Source organism: Toxorhynchites rutilus, chromosome 2 (assembly GCF_029784135.1).
Source record: "Toxorhynchites rutilus septentrionalis strain SRP chromosome 2, ASM2978413v1, whole genome shotgun sequence".
In the NCBI taxonomy this organism is placed as follows: domain Eukaryota; kingdom Metazoa; phylum Arthropoda; class Insecta; order Diptera; family Culicidae; genus Toxorhynchites; species Toxorhynchites rutilus.
This window is the reverse complement of record NC_073745.1, coordinates 316,007,666-316,025,786: the sequence shown is the minus strand read 5'-3', so window position 1 is coordinate 316,025,786 and position 18,121 is coordinate 316,007,666.

Below are 18,121 nucleotides of genomic sequence, written 5' to 3'. Positions count from 1 at the left end.
GTGCTATAAATGGAAATTGGGAGGTGATTCTGCCCATGCATAATTCATGAGAACCTATTTATTTTTTTATATATTCGCATGCCATGGGAAAGCTGGTTTCGGTAGTGTTCTGACAAAATTTTTCTGTTGGCTCATTTGTCTAGAGTTCTACGTCGTAGCTTCGCGAAGCCGGGATTTAACGAAAGGGTTCACAATGATGATGATAAATACCTAACAGTGGCCATAATAAGGCAGCGCACCTTAATAGATCGGTTATACATTCAATGTATGAGAGTATAACTTAAGGCGATTATCAAAGATTATCCACATTGATTGACGGGATTTTTGTGAATCAGGCACCTGCACTTTTGAAAAGGACTTATTTTCTGTTTTAGTTATGGTAAGTTGATTATATTCTTATTTTCAATGCTGGTAAATTGATAAAGTGATTAGGGGTCGGCAAGGTGGTCACCCTAAAGGAAAATGCGTTTCTTGCGTCCACATACCGCCACAATTCTCGTTTTTCGTAGCTTAAAAATTTGTTATTCAAGATAGCAAACGGTTTTTATTATAAAAATAGAAAATAGTATTTTTTTTATCATTAGAAAAAATTGTAAAATCTTTTTTTTTAGTATGGGGACAAAATGGACTACACGTATAATACCATATGGGATAGATTTATTCGTTGTTTTTTACCGAAATCTGTTTTGAAACATTACGTACATTTATTAAATAAGTTGGATCGATTCTCCTAGAGAAGTACAGGCAAACCTTTTTTTGTGCGGGGGGGACCGCACAAAAAAAATAATCGCATGAAAAAATCCTACAAATCTTCATCAGTAGCTTAAAAAATCATGTTCGATACACAATTTGGAAAAACCTTTTTTTTGTGTGGTAGATACTGACCGCATAAAAAAGTTTCCCCAAGAAAATCACTCAAAACCACGCCATTCACCGTTCGATTTACTTTTGTTTCCCTGCTTTGCGATGGTACAATTTGCCTTTTTGGTTGGGCGTGGCTGTGTTGTGTTTTAGTTGCATGTCGAAACTTGTTGCAAAAAAACACATAGACAGAAAATCGCACAAAACAAGACCGCACAAAGAAATGTTTGTCTATAATTGAAGTTTTCTCATACCTAACACAGTAAGTAAATCATAGTTGATGCATGTTAAGGCTTCGTTTTGGTTGGTGTGATCGTTTTTCCCATGATTAAATACCATCTTCTACCGGAACGCCTCTAATTAGGCCAGCCATTAATGGCGCCTACTTTTTAAAGTTTATTATTTTATGAATGAATCGAAAAATTTATTGTCACCATTAGCGAAGAGAAAGGAAAAGAAATGTATTCTTCATTCACAAGGTGGAATGCAAGATATTATTTTTAAAAAAAATTGCAAAATCAAATGCACATATAAACTTATCATCAACCATTGATTAGAGATTACTTTTTATTTTTCGCACACCAAATATCAGTTCTTAACCATCCTGTACTCGCGTGCAAAATCATAACACGTATACTAGCGCACGGTGTCACAGACCGAAAATAGAACTTCTCTGTAATGTTGCCATTGTGTATTTTTCAGACTTTATTGGTATTCGTTTGAAGAAAAGGGTATGATTGAATGAAAAAACTCCAAAAAATATGTTTTCTTCGTCTTTATTATGTTTCAATAGTCATCTTATTCAGCCTCCTTTAAAGTAGAGTATTTTTTGATACTCCAACACAAATAACGAAATTCAAAATTTTCACTGTTTTTTATTAAAAGTAAGCAACTGAATATAATTTATGGAAGTATAAAGAGCTATAAAATAACATAAAAACGTATTAATCGATTGTGGTTTCATTGGAGTAAGAATCAGAACATAGCGTAACTGCATGTTCGAAACAAACATATTTCTTACATTTCATGCAGTTGTTGCGTGTTTTTCGGATCATTTTTCGAAGAGAAGAATGTATAACGATCTTCTAGATAATCAGATGATAAAGGTTCTGGAAAGTTTGCATATTGCTAATATTTTTTGTCTCTGTATTCTTGGTAAACTAAGAATTCATGTCATTTTTTATGGGCATAAAAAGATAACATGAAAGGATTTCTAGGAACTTCCTTTTTTTTCTTGTTTTCTTATCGATATTGTCCATTTGAAAAAAAAGTCACAGAAGGTTGTGTCCGAGACACGACCGCATAGTTGACGTAGGATTACGTTAGGCTATCTGTCGCATGCTGATTTTGGATGTTTGAAAAAATATATTGTTAAACTCTTTGATAATGATCTGATGGCCCTGAAAAGGGCCGTTTAGTTTGGTTGTTGGGTATTTTTTGTTTTTTGGCAGCGGTAGCTTTTTCGGAGCCGCTGCTGCCTATTTCTGTTTTTATTTTGGTGGTTTTCGTTGACACCATCACGTCGAGCTAAACGGCGAATAGCGAGTTTGATTCACTGGATATTGTCATGTAGAACCTTGCGATACGCTTCGATCCTCCTTTGCCTTCCTTGCCGCATGAGGTCATGTTGGTTGATGTTGATCTGATGTGACCACACTTAAAACACTAAAAACATATATGTTTACCGATCTGAGCGTCGAACAAAATGAGAAATCTGACTGAGCAGCAGCATCAGCAGAAAGAGAGAACATGCCTGAAACTTTCTGCTCATGATGTTTGCTGTTGCCATCAGTACTGGACCGATGCGGGACACAGCTCGATTTTTGATGTTAGGCCTCGATGTTTACCGCCGCTGCTGCTGCTACTGCCACTTAAGTTCGATATGAGACACAGCTCAATTGTTGGCCACTCAGATTCGATGCTTCGATGTCTTGAAGTTCACTGCTGCACTTTCACGATTCCAAGAAGCGTGTGCTCGCACTTCTGATGGAGAGAGCGTGCCCGAAATGCTCCGCTCGCGATGCTTGCTGCTAGCCGCGTCCACTGCTGCTGCTCTCCACTGTTGTCCGTTCCACGTCCGTTGTAAAAATGAATAAAATCCACGAACGCTCCATCCTTTTATATCATTTGGTATGTGTGAAGTAGGCGCCTCCTACTCGATTGTCATGCAGCTTGCCGGTGAACGAACGAATCGGGCGCGAAAAAGAAATGACGTCAATTTCGATCAATCAGGCCTAGGTATCTTCTGTTTGGATAGTGATTGAGATTTTTTAATTCTTCGATTGTTAGTTGCATGATATATATTATTTTATTCAATGTGAAAAATTATTATGGAGTGCCGACAACGTATGATGCAAACATCTCATCAATCCATCATGAAATGAATGAGCAATAAGCGTTTGAAATTGGACGGGTCGCTCATTTATTTTCTAACCGGGAAGCAGTTGACATACTACGCTGCGCTTTTATGTACATGAAAAACCACTTTTAACATGCGGGGTAAAAATCTTATATGAAAATTACCAGATGTCAATGTTGCCAAGCGTAGTTATTGATGGTTAACCCTTCCATTACGAGCGTCGTCTATAGACGACATCCGCGCGACGAGTTGTGTGTACGAGCGTCGTCTTTAGACGACATGAAATTCATGCTGCTCTTCGATCACACCAGCGCGATGTGCATACTTTTCGGCGCAGTGCTCCGTACAGGGGTAGCACTTCGGCGGAGCACACTGCCGTAATGAAAGGGTTAAACCGACGCCGAACCGAATAGCGATGAACGCACCCATACCACGAACTTCGACATTTGATTTGCTATTATGGTGCTACTCGCCCGTGTAGTTCGCGCAAAGGCATCGGCAAAATATTATTTTAGAAAATTCCTATATATATATATGCATACATATGTCATTCGCCTCCCTTACCGCATCCAGTCAGGCTGGTTGATGGAAAGTATGTTTCTGACGTGATAAGTTTCCTGTTAGTTGCACATGATCAAAGAAAATTTAAAAGTAAACAGTATTTTTGATCGTAGAAAGAATCGCTCAAAAATCATCCACTTGCATTGAGGCTTTATTGAGAAACTTCTTATACCGTGCCATTAACTGCTCCACGAACAATTCCAGATGGAATATATGTTTGCTTCCTTGCTGCATTCGGTGTTCATAGTACCCGGCAAAATTCAACGTTTGCGTCTTCAGACTCATATCGCAATTTTTAACCAGATTCGGTACCAATCCACAGATTATAACATTCGATAATCAATGTAAGAACAATCTTACAATCTTACATTCAAAATTTTAAGAATATCCTCCTAAGATAGAGCCGGCACTCTTATTCCCATGATGAATTCAACTCGATGTGGTAATTACTGCTGATGGTCCTGATTTCCACCTTCCGGTTCGAAGGCGTTGTGGAATTGATTATCTCATTGCGTAGCCGTTCCGCGCCCGGTTGGTAAAGTTTCCGCAGCAGACACATGATGCGAGTTTTCTTACTGGCCTGGAAGGACCGTAGAACATGCGGGAAGTCTCTCTGGGAGCAAAGCCTAATCAGATGCGTATCTTGCGTTTTGTGGTAGTCCAGTTTGGACAGCTGGCGCGGTCGGTAGCGGTTAACCCAGGGAGCCATTGCACACAAAAATATTTGATGTATAATGTATACAAAAATACTTGGTGACTTGTTGTTTTCGTGTTGGCCTTTGTCAAAGTAAGAGCCCCCGCATGCTGCACACTGACTTGTCGACCGATAGTTCGGTCGGCTTCTTAATCAGTACGGAGAGGTATGCATGTGCGCACATTACACCGATTCAATTGGGTCGGTTTTTGCACCAGTACGTCGATCCGACCAAACTGTCGGTTGAAAAAAAGTCTGTAGTGAGCGGGGGCTCTAAATGTCATCACCTCCAGAGATGCCAGATGTTTTTTTTGAAAGTATTCGACAAAAAATTGAAATGTTGATGTGTATAAATGGCAGATATTTTTTGTAACCGCGAGAATAGCAAAGTAATGTGTGAAAAAAGGGGTTGTTAGCGCAGGGAATCAAGTCATAAAGAGTAGAAACACCATATCCCTGCAGCCAGTAACTGAAAATATAAGTCTGCAACAGGATAGGCAGGACATCAAACATCAGTAAAATTGCGAACATGTCTACAAATTTAGCACCGTTGCAATGATGAGAAACAAATTTGGTAAAAAAAATCGAAGTCGAACGGGTTTCAAAATGCATTATTTTGCTAATTTCAAACCCGATCGGGATCCGCAATAGAGGGAATAGTCAAGGCGTGTCATTCCACAAACTAAGTACTAATACAAATGACACGTGTAATACTACGTAGAGTCGGCGAAGTGCCACTAAAAACATTAAGGCCATCTGAAAAGATGAAAAGAAAATACATGCCTGAAAATACAATATTCTTCAAATTATATTTAAAATGAAACTGTATATTCACATCTGGCATCCCTGGTCGTAAAGAACGAACACAAAGAGGCGAATGTTGTGAATATCGCCAAACACCAAACCATCAGCTAGACTTTTGAGTGTCGCACTATTCTGACAATTCAGCAACAGGACACTCACCAAAGAGCTCGGATTTCTACTGTCAAGTAGAAGCTCACCATGTGTTAGTGTTGTGATAATACTCTTCTCACACTATTGAACTGGCTTTGGGATGGTCACCAAAGATAATCGTAGTACAAAATTTGTTGATTATCTTTGTGTGAGTACCATCACTTGATTCTCACGACAAATCGCAGCTCTGCTCCCCCCTCTCTAAGGGGAGAAGAGGGGATCATATCATATTTTCTGTATCAAACATTTATTCAACGTAACACAGAAACATGTTTGCAAGTGGTTGAAAAATCTTGAACGAGAATTGTGTCTGAAAATAATCTGATATTATAATGATGAAGTTTGATAGAAGTACTAGGAATTTTGTAATAAAAGGTAAATTCAATGGGGTCGATTAGAAGATCAATCAATGAACAGTTCTGCGATTGGACTCATGAACTGGCGCTTAACTGGCGCAAAAAAACAAATTTTGGGCGGGACGAAGTTTGCCGGGTCAGCTAGTATTTGATAAAAAAAATCCTCCTACGCACGTGTTCTAATTTCAACGATTGAAGATTTATAGAACTTTTTATTTTGTTTCGGATTCTGTTGTCGCAAATTGGCTCTACATTAAAAAGTATGCTACGAAGACGATTCTGTTGTCTTCATTTGAAAGATGAAAAATTTAGTATAGGATATAGTAGTGGAACATCTAAATTAAGTAATTCTAATTACATTTTAGAAGTGAAAAGCTTGAATGTTTCTATCAATTAAATTGAAGCTCTCTATTCGCTCTACAAGCAAAATCTTCAAAAATCACGATTTTTACCCCACTGTACATGGAATAGCCACTTGAGCTTCCGTTAACGTTGAAAGGTTACATTTTTACTTGAAATAAGTTATATATGAAATATAAAAACAATATCTTTTTTTTCAAACTGTATATAATCGAGTCCAAAATTGTATATAATCTAATCACATATAATCGAGTCTGTATATTATCTAGTCCGACCTGTATATAGAGTAACACAATGTTGAATTGAAACTATGCTAGTGAAACTCATCTCTATTTTCTTATAACCTATTGTTAACACTCCTATACTCGCGCATTGGTCTGTCAGACCGAAAAATCAATAATTCGTTCATTTCTCAGAAAATATCAGCACTACGACTTTGCGATTCTCTCTAGCTTCGTTATTCGTCGTTCGTCATCGTTTAGCGTATTGCATGTGTTAGTAGAAAGGGGCCGTGTGCCACTTTTTTAACACTTTCGGTCTGACACACCGACGCGAGTATAGGAGTAACTTTTTTGGACAAGTGCCTTTTTTCATATCCCAGAATATTGTTGAATGAAATGTATAAATTAATGTTAGTGGCGTGGAATATTTATGGAATATAATGCATAAGATCATTACCGGACTATTCTTATTTGATTTCAGTTCCTTTTGTAACAGCATAGAACGGATCCATATATGAATTATTCGTCGATATATTCGTCGTTAGATTCATCCGTTCAAAAGCAAAATCTTAATGTTTGACTTTCGTATAGTATATTCGCTAAATATAACGGTCATACATATACACACTTTCGAGAGAATTTCACTTGTGGAAGAATTGTAAAAGTAAACTATAAACAAATCGGGTGCTTAAGACAATTTTTAACAGTTACAGTTTCGGGGATATTTTGACGTAGGATTACGTCTTTCGGGAACATATTGGGGTACAAATTGAAAAATGAAAATCGGTCGCATCGTGAAAAATGTCCAATTTCAAACGCTTGTTACTCATTCATTTCATGATGGATTGATGAGATTTTTGCATCAAACGATTACGGCACTCCATAACAATTTTTCACATTGAATAAAATAGTATATATCATATAACTAACTATCGAACAATTGAAAAAATTCAACCCCTATCCAAACAGAGATACCCAGTCCTGATTGGTCGAAATTGACGTAATTTCTTCTTCGCGCCCGATTCGTTCTCTCACCGGCAAGCTGCATGGCAATCGAGTAGGAGGCGCCTACTTCACACATACCTAATGATATAAAAGGAAGGAGCATTCGTGGATCTCATTCATTCTTACAACGGACGTGGAACGGACAACAACAAGTGGAGAGCAGCAACAGTGAAAGCGGCTAATATATAGGCGAGCATAGAAGTTGAGCGGTCAAAATGCGAGCTGTATCTTACATCGCACTTTTATGGCAGCATAAACAGCGGCAAACAGTAGCAACGGTTGTTGAAACCGGTCTACTACTAGTGGCAGCAGCAAGCATCACGAGCGGATCGTTTCAGGCACGCTCTCTCCGTCAGAAGTGCGAGAACGTTTCTTGGCATCGTGAAAGTACAGTATCGAATCTGAGCGGCCAACAGTTGAGCTGTGTCTCACATAAGTGGTAGTAGCAGCAGCAGCGGCGGTAAACATCGAGGCTCAACCTCAACAATCGAGCTGTGACCGCTGCCAAAAAGTTAACAACTGCTACATCCGACTGAAACCTCACATTAGCACGCAGCAGATTCCGTACAACCCATTTAACCATTCCAGTCCTTTTCAGGACTTTCGATATTGCTTTGAAACGAAAGAGTTTAATTTATTGTTTTCCACTTATCATAAAAATGATATAAAACTACGATCAAAAAACTGTTTACTTTTAAATTTTCTTTGATCATGTGCAACTAACAGGAAACTTATCACGTCAGAAACATACTTTCCATCAACCAGCCTGACTGGATGCGGTAAGGGAGGCGAATGACATATGTATGCATATATACATATATATCATCTCATCAATCCATCATGAAATGAATGAGTAACAAGCGTTTGAAATTGGACATTTTTCACGATGCGACCGATTTTCATTTTTCAATTTGTACCCCAATATGTTCCCGAAAGACGTAATCCTACGTCAAAATATCCCCGAAACTGTAACTGTTAAAAATTATCTTAAGCACCCGATTTGTTTATAGTTTACTTTTACAATTCTTCCACAAGTGAAATTCTCTCGAAAGTGTGTATATGTATGACCGTTATATTTAGCGAATATACTATACGAAAGTCAAACATTAAGATTTTGCTTTTGAACGGATGAATCTAACGACGAATATATCGACGAATAATTCATATATGGATCCGTTCTATGCTGTTACAAAAGGAACTGAAATCAAATAAGAATAGTCCGGTAATGATCTTATGCATTATATTCCATAAATATTCCACGCCACTAACATTAATTTATACATTTCATTCAACAATATTCTGGGATATGAAAAAAGGCACTTGTCCAAAAAAGTTACTCCTATACTCGCGTCGGTGTGTCAGACCGAAAGTGTTAAAAAAGTGGCACACGGCCCCTTTCTACTAACACATGCAATACGCTAAACGATGACGAACGACGAATAACGAATCGCAAAGTCGTAGTGCTGATATTTTCTGAGAAATGAACGAATTATTGATTTTTCGGTCTGACAGACCAATGCACGAGTATAGGAGTGTTAACAATAGGTTATAAGAAAATAGAGATGAGTTTCACTAGCATAGTTTCAATTCAACATTGTGTTACTCTATATACAGGTCGGACTAGATAATATACAGACTCGATTATATGTGATTAGATTATATACAATTTTGGACTCGATTATATACAGTTTGAAAAAAAAGATATTGTTTTTATATTTCATATATAACTTATTTCAAGTAAAAATGTAACCTTTCAACGTTACGGGAGCTCAAGTGGCTATTCCATGTACAGTGGGGTAAAAATCGTGATTTTTGAAGATTTTGCTTGTAGAGCGAATAGAGAGCTTAAATTTAATTGATAGAAACATTCAAGCTTTTCACTTCTAAAATGTAATTAGAATTACTTAATTTAGATGTTCCACTACTATATCCTATACTAAATTTTTCATCTTTCAAATGAAGACAACAGAATCGTCTTCGTAGCATACTTTTTAATGTAGAGCCAATTTGCGACAACAGAATCCGAAACAAAATAAAAAGTTCTATAAATCTTTCATCGTTGAAATTAGAACACGTGCGTAGGAGGATTTTTTTTATCAAATACTAGCTGACCCGGCAAACTTCGTCCCGCCAGTTCATGAGTCCAATCGCAGAACTGTTCATTGATTGATCTTCTAATCGACCCCATTGAATTTACCTTTTATTACAAAATTCCTAGTACTTCTATCAAACTTCATCATTATAATATCAGATTATTTTCAGACACAATTCTCGTTCAAGATTTTTCAACCACTTGCAAACATGTTTCTGTGTTACTTTGAATAAATGTTTGATACAGAAAATATGATATGATCCCCTCTTCTCCCCTTAGAGAGGGGGGAGCAGAGCTGCGATTTGTCGTGAGAATCAAGTGATGGTACTCACACAAAGATAATCAACAAATTTTGTACTACGATTATCTTTGGTGACCATCCCAAAGCCAGTTCAATAGTGTGAGAAGAGTATTATCACAACACTAACACATGGTGAGCTTCTACTTGACAGTAGAAATCCGAGCTCTTTGGTGAGTGTCCTGTTGCTGAATTGTCAGAATAGTGCGACACTCAAAAGTCTAGCTGATGGTTTGGTGTTTGGCGATATTCACAACATTCGCCTCTTTGTGTTCGTTCTTTACGACCAGGGATGCCAGATGTGAATATACAGTTTCATTTTAAATATAATTTGAAGAATATTGTATTTTCAGGCATGTATTTTCTTTTCATCTTTTCAGATGGCCTTAATGTTTTTAGTGGCACTTCGCCGACTCTACGTAGTATTACACGTGTCATTTGTATTAGTACTTAGTTTGTGGAATGACACGCCTTGACTATCCCCTCTATTGCGGATCCCGATCGGGTTTGAAATTAGCAAAATAATGCATTTTGAAACCCGTTCGACTTCGATTTTTTTTACCAAATTTGTTTCTCATCATTGCAACGGTGCTAAATTTGTAGACATGTTCGCAATTTTACTGATGTTTGATGTCCTGCCTATCCTGTTGCAGACTTATAATTTCAGTTACTGGCTGCAGGGATATGGTGTTTCTACTCTTTATGACTTGATTCCCTGCGCTAACAACCCCTTTTTTCACACATTACTTTGCTATTCTCGCGGTTACAAAAAATATCTGCCATTTATACACATCAACATTTCAATTTTTTGTCGAATACTTTCAAAAAAAACATCTGGCATCTCTGGAGGTGATGACATTTAGAGCCCCCGCTCACTACAGACTTTTTTTTCAACCGACAGTTTGGTCGGATCGACGTACTGGTGCAAAAACCGACCCAATTGAATCGGTGTAATGTGCGCACATGCATACCTCTCCGTACTGATTAAGAAGCCGACCGAACTATCGGTCGACAAGTCAGTGTGCAGCATGCGGGGGTTCTTACTTTGACAAAGGCCAACACGAAAACAACAAGTCACCAAGTATTTTTGTATACATTATACATCAAACATTTTTGTGTGCAATGGCTCCCTGGGTTAACCGCTACCGACCGCGCCAGCTGTCCAAACTGGACTACCACAAAACGCAAGATACGCATCTGATTAGGCTTTGCTCCCAGAGAGACTTCCCGCATGTTCTACGGTCCTTCCAGGCCAGTAAGAAAACTCGCATCATGTGTCTGCTGCGGAAACTTTACCAACCGGGCGCGAAACGGCTACGCAATGAGATAATCAATTCCACAACGCCCTCGAACCGGAAGGTGGAAATCAGGACCATCAGCAGTAATTACCACATCGAGTTGAATTCATCGGTTGCTGTGATATATAACAGGGTGGTCGTGTCGAATTTGATCAGGCAAATTGATCCCAGTGGGTAGAGGGAATATGAGACTCGTCTTGTCCGAAGTGGATTAGCTGACCAAAGATATCCAGGATGCGCTGAGAAGAATCATTGAAAAGTATTTGTCTACGTGCAGATTGATTTTGTGCGCCAATTCTACTTCGCGGGTTATTCCCGCGGTTAGGAGTCGTTGCTTGGGAATAAGAGTGCCGGCTCTATCTTAGGAGGATATTCTTAAAATTTTGAATGTAAGATTGTAAGATTGTTCTTACATTGATTATCGAATGTTATAATCTGTGGATTGGTACCGAATCTGGTTAAAAATTGCGATATGTGTCTGAAGACGCAAACGTTGAATTTTGCCGGGTACTATGAACACCGAATGCAGCAAGGAAGCAAACATATATTCCATCTGGAATTGTTCGTGGAGCAGTTAATGGCACGGTATAAGAAGTTTCTCAATAAAGTCTCAATGCAAGTGGATGATTTTTGAGCGATTCTTTGAGATCGCAATTTTCTTTCATTTTATGAAAAAATAAAATTTTTGTGTTCATCTCACGTTTATTAACTAAATTTCAAGATGGAGGCGATCTGGCGTAGTGGTGACATCCATGCCTCTCACGCTGAAGGTCACGAGTTCAATTCTCACTCCCGACATTCTTCCAAAAATGGAAGTACAAGTGACGAACCAGCCAGATGAGTTGAAAATCACTATAATACAGATAAAAAAAAAAACTAAATCAATAGTTCAATAGTTCTGGTAATGAAATGATTAACTCAAAATTTAAAAAACACGCCTTGTCGGTTTTCAATCGGATCGTTTTCATGATCCGCAAATAATTATGAAATGGTAAATTTATCAATATACTTAAATACCATTTCATTCAAAAACCATTATGCTGCATTGATTTGCTTGATTAATTCTCGAGTAATGCAGAAATTTCAGTTTCATTTGTATGGTTTCATTTGCTTGATTAATTCTCGAGTAATGCAGAAATTTCAGTTTCATTTGAAAGCGCTGATGAACGGTGTCACCAAGAGCCTGTTTGTGCGCCTTAGGTCTGAAGAGAATCCATCAGAATGAGAGTGATGCCACTGAAAAAGCGACCAAGAAAGTACCAGCATCGAAAATTGGTTCCACTTGAGGCATCGTAGCAGCCGCCACACAGACACATACACGCGCGCAACTTTTTTCGTTTGGTGATTATCGAGCATCGAGAAGAATCCGGAAAGATGTCTTCGTTGCTGAAAAATGATCTGCAAGTTCGCCTTAGAATTGAAAATTACATTCAAGCGAAAGAGTTTATTTTAATGTTTTCTATTCATATAATACTGCGATCAAATGCATTTGAAAATAACGTAATGCATTTCGTTTTGTGATTTTTCAATCAAGTGCAATTAACAGAAAAGCTTCTGAAGATTGTTCTTCCCCATCAAAAGAATATTTTTGTATCCAATATTGTATGCATAAAACCTTGTGCCTCCAACGTAACACTCTCGTTTTCGGAGTACCCCAAATATTGATTTATTCATTCAGAATGAATGAATTCAGCTTGAACTTCAAAATAATGATCACTAAATCAACGATAGTCCTACGTCAACCTTACGGTTATACCACAAATATAATCCGCTTCCTGTTCTCCCAGTTGACGTACACACAAACCCCCAGTGTGTTTGTTCCATGATTTTTCAAAGTTAACATGTTAACAAGCTCAATGAAAAATATATCAAATAAACTAACCATTAATTAGTTAGAAACCATGATATAATGAATCTAATAAAATGGATATCGATATGGAGTTCCTTATAGTTCAGAAAAGATGTATTACCTAAATTCAATTTAATTAATTAATGAGATACAAAAGTAATAATCGAAATTGATTCAAGTCTCTACGTATAACATGACAGTCGAGGATTAGAAATTATAATGAGTATTAATAATGTGACCATGTTTCAGTCTCCTCAGTTTTCAAGAAAAAATATAGCGCCCTTTGTCTAAGCCATGTAACTAATAATTTCGGAAACGAAATCTAAATTTTTACAAGCGTAGTATTTTTTTAGAAAAAAGAGGGAAAAGAGGGTTTAAATGGACAAACAAAAACCAAATAAAAAAAACGGGTCCAATATTATACGATAAGAACCAATTTTAAAGAAAATCTGATCACTATTCCGGTTTGGGTGTATTGTAATATGAATGGACGATCAATTCAGAGAAATTCTTAATATTATCTGCTCCTCAAATAGTTCAGAAGATCACGGAAGATTTCGGAAAGAAATTTTCAACTTCTGCGAGAGTTTATATGATGTTTAATAATTATTCCACATTCTTTAGCATTGTCAGAATGACTTTTCTCTCAATTTAATTTAATGTGAACAAAATAAAAATTATAAATATGCTTAGAACAGGAACTATTAAATGTATAATAAAGCCTATCCACGGTAAATTTCGGACACCAAGATGATGCCAGTAAAACAAAAATTCACGTAATACAACAAAACCGATTGTTTATTTCAGTAAAATAGACTTATATCTAAAACAAGGAAAGCTTACTTCGATGTTAATTACGTTGTCTGTAAAATTCACGAACTTTCTTGGGAACATCTGCCATTATTTTCCGTACAGTATCCTCAGATATGCTGGCGGCGGCGCTTTTTCATCTCCTCTTGAAATCATTAATGCAATTCTTCTTAGTTTCGAATAGTTTTCGCCTAATCAGAGCCCAGTACTTTTCCACTTTTGACCTCATGTGCATTATACCATTCCAGGATGGATTTTGCATAGTGACAAGGGGCCAAAACAGCGCTGGAGAGTGGTGGCTTCTTATGAATGGTAGCAACCGCTTCTGGAGACATTCCTTCTCGTAGACATCTTTGTTGATAGTGCCGGTAGAGACAAAAGATTTGGATTTCGGCCGCAACTGCATATGGTCTGCCAAACTTTTTGGGGAATTTAGACTGCTTCTTGGTCCGGAAACACTCAGCTACGGCATTTCTTCGCATTGCAGTATAAAAAGCGAGACCCGGAAACTGTTTGAAGTCTTCTAGAACATAAGTTTCATCGTCCATTATGGTGCATGAGCATTTTTGCAAAAACTGGGTGTAGAGCACCTTAGCACGGCTTTTTGTAGTGAAATTTTACTTATCATCACGATTGGGCACCTTTTTCACTTTGTACGCCTTCAGTTCATGCCTCTGCGTCACTTTTTGTGCATATGACTTTAATTTTCCAATCTTTCGAGCCAGATTTCTAACTGAAAGGTTGGGATGTTTCTCAATAATGGCAACCACCTTTGGGTCCATCTGTCGGGAGCATACTTTTCGATTTGTTCCGCTTCCAACCTTCCGATCCACAGCTAAGCGCTGGTCAAACGATTTGCACACACTAAACACGGTACTCTTCGGCAGTTTTAGCTTTTTGGCGAGGTCGCGTACCAACAGTGTTGGATTTCGCTGCCGTTCGCGCAAAATGCGTTTGCGTACTTCCACTTGATTCGACGCCATTTTACCAAACTGAAGAAGAATGTAAACATGATGGACATCGAAATAAAGAGGAGGGTTTCAGCTGTCATGTAAGTGAAATATTTCATTGATTAGTGAAATATTTCATAAACTACACTGAAAGAAAAGTGTCCGAAATTTAACGTAGACAGGCTTTATAGTAGAGATGGGCAAAACGGATCATTTCAGAGAGCAGCTCAGAGCTGTGCGAGCTTTGCAAGTATCATGGAGCGGTATAATGAATTTGTCTAAATAAGTTTTTTTCTTTTGTATTTTAGCTAAATGTATACATTTATTCATTGCTGCGTAAAGATAATCTTTTTAGATCAAAACCTTGGGGAAATTGTGGTTCGGTAATTTAGAGTTTAGTTTCCTGAAGCTCTCTGTAGCTCTCTCATACCTCCTACTGCAGTGCTTGAATTAAGCTTTCAGAACTAGCAGAATCACTAGGTTTTTCATTAGAGATGTTGATAGTGCTGTTCCCGATTTCATTTGACGGAATATCCCTCTCGGGATAGTCATGTTTCGTCCCATAAGAAAACTGGACCAACTCCGCGGATGTTATGGATGATTTATGATTTTTTATCCTTGCTTGATGTTAATCAAGACCTTTCGGTGAGCCGTCCGTTTTGATTTCCCGAGGCATGAGATTCGTTGGCCTTTCTGACAGTAGGATCAGCTAAAAATAAACATTTTTGTGTAATAATTGTACTTATAATATGGATTTGTTCAAATTTACCTGTTTGAATCAGTTTTCGACGATATTGTACTTCCAAGCCATCGATATGAATGAAACAATCTGGACTTTAGTGAAGCGAGCAAATGTACATGTGTTTAGTATTGCTGTTTAGGTCCTGTCCAAAGAATCGAAGCCATTTCTTCCGAATAGTCACATCCCTTGGGGATCGATGGAATGATAATTTGTGGGCTATGTTTTCATAATTCGAGTTGGAGTCGAGCCAGAGTATCGATGTTTAGCCACGCATCGGGGTGCCACACATCGAGCCATAGAGTTATCTGAAAATAGAAATATTTTATATATATATATTCCTTCGCAGTCGGGCCACCGTAAAAGGACCACTTTAAAAAGCAACATAGAAACACCACATCCTGGGTACTAGTTCCGTTATTTTAAATTTGATGGTTCATTAACTCGTCTATCACAAGTATTATTGACATATTTCCAAATAAAATGTAGCAAAACACGTAATATTCGCAACAACACTTGTTATGAATTGCTTTGCGATCTCTGCTTTCCGTCAAAGCTAAGATGTCATAGTTGAGAGTGTATAAGGGAATCGTGTCGGACACACTTCGAGTCCAGGATACCTTCTCATAAACGTATCCTGGGCTCGATGGCTCTTTCCAAGAACTGGTTTAATCGGATATGTAAAAAATGGAAGACGTAAAAAATAAAGTTTAAAACAATAATCAGTGCAGAGAGAAGATATATTTCCATCACATTCACATTACTTCTTTATTTTTTTATTTATATAGATTATCTTTATCTGATGAAAGTCTACTACATCTTTCACTGCAAAATTGTTTTGCTTTCGGAAAACTCGCTCACATGGTACTGAAGTCGCCGGGACACAAAATATTTTCAAAAATAGGAAGATAGAGCCGCGGAGAGATAGATTTCTTTCATTCACCAAAACAAAGGGTCGCTTAGTCTCAGAAAATGTGGTTCCGCTAAATGTTTATCCACAATAGAGGTTGCAGCAGCTTTTGGATCATGTGAGGATGGAAGATTACCAACCAGTACATCAAACTCCTCTCATACAGGTGACAGCGCTTTATCACCAACGATTTGTGGTAGTTTCGTAGGTGTGTATTCTATGGATGTCATTTTTAACATCATTATCAACGACTGGGTTTCATAGTTGTACTTTCTGTTATCCCCAAAACCTTGCTGCTTGAAGCGAGGATCTAGCAGTATTTGTTAGGCTACTAATTCGTCTGACTCAAAATTTGTAGATCGCTTTACCAGCTCCAAAATCAATTCATACAGAGCTTTTTTATAATCACTAGAACTGATTTCACATGATCCATATAATATTGATCATGTCGAATTATACGTCGGGAGAATATAGCAGTTTTCGATAACGACACAGTTTTCTCCCCGTTTTAAATCCCAAACGTTTTCAAAATATTTCGAATGGAATGTTTTATGATTAACTATATTATATTTGTCAAATCATTGCATTCGATACCCATATGCGGGTTGGATTTATCATAAATAACTGTGATTTACTAGTCAAGCCCATTCATCTGACACCCATATGATGGGGTTTTCAGAAGAAATGTAGTCTGCCATTTCGTAACGGTCGCCATTTTGAATTTACATTTTTCATGAATAACTGCGTTCTACTAGTCAAGTCTATTCATTTGATACCCATATTGATGAGGTTTTGGCAAAATATGTAGTCTGTCATTTTATAACGGCCGCCATCTTGGATTTCCATTTTTCATAAATGACTGTAATCTACTAGTCAAGCCCTTTCATTTAATACGCGATTCCCGGAATAAAGCGCAGGAGAAAATGACTGCAACAGAAACCACATTGCTAAAGGATCGTATCCTATGTTTCAAACTAACCGGCCAATCAGTGGATCCCAGGTTTGCGTGCGAGACACCGCCGCTTCCGACGGCGGGTCGGTGGTGTACTCGGATCACGTCATCTTGGCGGCTTGGGCCGCCTCGATTCCTTATCCTCGTCAAATGGTCATCAGAATAAATTTCGAAAAACGAGAACAAGAGAATAAATTTATAGTAGAAATGTGAGGGATTTATACACATGATGTTTTTCCCGCGCCAAATATTTCTAGCCTACTACACTTTTTATAAGTGGTTGTTTCTGTTGCAGTTGTTTACTGTGGCGATTTATTCCGGTCACGGGGAAACATATATTTCTTCCGCACTGCCGCAAGCCACGGTTCGTCAGAACGAGCGTACGATTCACGGTTCTTTATCAATAAGCCGGCTCTTGAAAGAAACACGATTATTTTATGAACCGCAGTTCTTTTTTGAACGATGGTTCTCAAATGAACGGCTCTTAAATGAACCGCGGTTCAAAAAGAGCCACGGCTCATAAAAGAACCGTGGGTCTTTTTTGAACCGTGGTTCATTCAAGAGCCGTTCATTTGAGAGCCGCGACTCATTTTTCAAGAACCATGGATCGTGCGCTTTTTCTGACGTACCGGCTCAAATGAGCGTCTCGTGAGCGCTCGCCCATCTCTACTTTATACAGCGCGGACTCGATTATATACAATCGAATATATATAATCGAATCTTGTATATAATCGAGTCAAACAAAAATTTAGTGTTATTCGTTTTTTTTTTGCATGTATTTTTCGTTTTTTGAATATAAAAGAGAAATTTGATTTTTGAATCATCCCCTTAAAGTCAAAAAAAACCTTTCTC